General features: G+C 42.5%; 1 non-coding gene across 1 annotated transcript; it reads left to right on the forward strand.

Moving 5' to 3' along the window:
* The first annotated feature begins 556 nt into the window (after positions 1-556).
* Positions 557-629, forward strand: trnak-uuu (transfer RNA lysine (anticodon UUU)). Its single transcript has one exon. It is a non-coding gene; the product is annotated as a tRNA-Lys (tRNA).
* The last annotated feature ends 2,649 nt before the right edge of the window (positions 630-3,278 follow it).

Below are 3,278 nucleotides of genomic sequence, written 5' to 3' on the forward strand. Positions count from 1 at the left end.
GTGTCTTCCGGTGTGTGAGCCAATTTCTCCCAAAAATATTCGTTAGTCTGTCGGGAGGCTGTGCAGGGTGTTAAGAAATAGAATTTCTAAAAGACAGGCTCCCTAAGCTTAACAACAAGGCAGAAAAATGCTGTTTTCTCTACAGAAATGCTCTTTACATTTCAGCACTGTTGCAACTCCCTTTATAAAGGGTGTGCACACGTATACAACCAAGGCATTGAAATATTTTTTTTTAATTATTGTTCCAAAAAATGTTCCATTTGTTTTCTTTTTAATGTGGTTGATTAAAAGATTTTATTAAATATGAAAAAAATCTTAATGTGAAAAAAGGTCAAAATGCTATTGAAAAAAATCGGTAATGTGAGGAAAGATGGATTGTGGGAGCCCCTTAACTACCATCTCATGCTGTATTTCTCACTCATTCTACTGGGAGTGGTGCCGTCGCTTCTGGATAAAGTCTGTCAGTGGTCATTGCAGACGGGTCAGGTATGACTACTCTTCGGCACAAGAGACACGTGACTCACGAGGATCCAGACAGTGTCGCCTTTCTTTCAGAGCCCGGATAGCTCAGTCGGTAGAGCATCAAACTTTTAATCTGAGGGCCCAGGGTTCAAGTCCCTGTTCGGGCGGTTGTACAGTTCTTAAGTCTATTGGGAATGTCATTCTAAGTAGTCTTTTATCTTTCACTCTTCTAGCTGTACTGTGGTTATTTTAAATGTCCACTACTTGTATTTACAGTAGTGTATTTAGTGTTTCATTTCACAAACCGAAAATGTTCAAGTAGATCTTGTCACTCTACTCCACGTAATCATCTAAATTAAATCACAGTAGAGTACAGAACACGCAGTGAGTACTCTTGAATACGACAAGAGGAAAGGCACACTGCACCTCTGCAGAACATCACGTCAGAGTTTACAGTGACAGCAGAGGTTGGAAGCGACGTAGTTTTTATTACTCGCTCGCTGAACGATCTCTCAAGAAACCTCGGTGGAGATTTAACGGGTGTCTAATAACCACGTTCAAAAAGGTGAATATAAGTTTTTTTTAACTAGGTAGCCTTAATGGCAACACGGTGTGAGTAGATCTTAAAGCAGCTGCAGAAAGAGTACCCGTAATGGCAAAACAGTGCTTTGAGTTCGGCTTTTCTTATTTCTTCTGCAGAACCAGTGGAATCGGAATATACTGATCCGCATAAGAAGTTCGGTTTCTGATCATTTTTATTGAGCGCTGCTCTAAGTACCACAGGCAAGATGGCTGGTGGTCTTAGGCGTTGCGTTCAGGTCGCAGTTAACCCTGGAGACGTTTGTTAAAATCTCACTTCTAATAAAGAGGTCTTTCTCGTTAGAGTAGAAACGATAGAAGCATTAAGCGGGAAAAAAATCACAACATCTCGCATTTCACTTGTTTAATGTTAACTGTCTCAGTGGTTGCCTCGGTGATTGATGGCTCTTCTCTCTCGCAGGGTGACGGCAAACTTCTTCAGAGAGGGAGTCTCCCACACACGGCTTTTCTTTATCAAGAGTTGAGACAACAGAAACAGACTTCCAACTGACATGAATTACTTCTTGAGCGTTTATGACCGTCTTTAAAAGCTGAGAGCAGGTGAAAAAGTCTTTGGAAATGAGGAAATGACTGCTGACAGTAAACAGAGCTGACGCTCAGCTGCTGACAAGCGCTCCTCGTTAGTATAGTGCTGAGTACCCCCGCTTGTTGCGCGGGAGACTGGGGTACGTTTTCTGTGACGGGGCGCTGGTTTAATTTTTTAACAACCTGAGTTCACTTAAAACGTGTGTACTGTGTCCTACGTTTCGGACTTGTTACTGCGGTAGAATATGGAGATCATCTCCAGCTTTGAGCTCAAGTGCAACAAGAAGTCATGCTAAATGTAGTATAGTGAGTAGACATCGCGAGACAACAGAACGAGAGTAAAAGGCAGGAATATAAAGTGTAAGGGCGTGATCTGTGTAGTTAACAAAATAGTTAAAATAATATAAAAACTTCTCTAAATTTAGATACACAACATTTATGGCGACCAGAGATGAGTGCTTGACGGAGTCAAAGCGAGCAGAACACTGCAGATTTTAGTTCTCTTGCTGGTAGAAACGAACTTCTGAATTTTCGGACTTTTCGTTTAGCTTGCCCATTGGAAGATATGGCCGCCGCGCCGAGAAGCTTTGCTTATGCCCGGCTTTTTCCACCGCTTCTACTGAACCTCGGAGCTCCGGATTTGTATACGGAATACAAGATATGGATGGAGTCGTACAGATTTTTTTTAAATAGCCAGTGGATCTACAGAAGCTCTGGATGCCGTGAGACGTGCTACTGTACATTACTGCACTGTATCGGGGCTCCCGTGCAGCGGATTTTCGCCAACCTCCCTGGAGAAAACGACTGTAGCTGCCTTAGACGCTTCCTTTACACCGCGGAGAAATGTGGTTTTGGAACGGCATAAATTTAGGCAGAGAACTTAGTCTCAGGACGAATCTGTTGATGCTTTTGTGACTGCACTAAGAGAACTGGCTAAATCTTGTGACTTTGGAGTATTGGAAACTGACATGTTAAGAGATCAACTTGTGGAAAAATGTGCACATAAGAGACTATAAATTGCTGCAGGAGGAAAGGCTGACTTTAGAAAGAGCTCTTACAGTCGCTAGAATTCATGAAGCAGCTCAAGCAGAATCAAGAATGCTTTCTGACCACAGTGACAAAGTGACACCGAACGGGGCGCTCGCTCAAACTTTACAAACAAAAGCCCAACAGCAGGACGCAGTCATGCAAGAGAAATAGAAGAACAGGGGACGGCTGACATTACATGTTACAGGTGCGGACTAACAATGCACAAAGCAGATGAATGCGGAGCGTGAACAGCAAGATGTCTACACTGTAAGAAAACAGGACATTATGCACACGTCTGCAGAACATCACGTCCGAGTTTAAGGACAGCAACATCAGAGATTGGAAGCTAGGGAGTTTCAGGTCTGTGTTTTTATTATAGGTTCAAGAAAGTCTGAATACCTTTGCAAGAAGTATTTCAGAATCCCACTCAAATCCAGTACGAATGCCGTATAAATCTGCATTGTACAATTAGTATACTGTTTGTCCTGAATCAAACACTCCTTATGAAGCATTTCTAAAACAGGAGAGATCGTTAGGGTATGCGTCTTCCTGTAAAAATAAAATGACTTCAAGAGCACTATAAGCAGAGGTGTGAAAGCCTGCTCTACAGAAGAACTATAGCCAGAGATGCCAAAGAGGTCGAGATTTTACCACGTGAGAGA

The sequence above is a fragment of the Lepisosteus platostomus genome, chromosome 5 (genome assembly GCF_059453375.1).
Source record: "Lepisosteus platostomus isolate fLepPlt1 chromosome 5, fLepPlt1.hap1, whole genome shotgun sequence".
Taxonomy (NCBI): domain Eukaryota; kingdom Metazoa; phylum Chordata; class Actinopteri; order Semionotiformes; family Lepisosteidae; genus Lepisosteus; species Lepisosteus platostomus.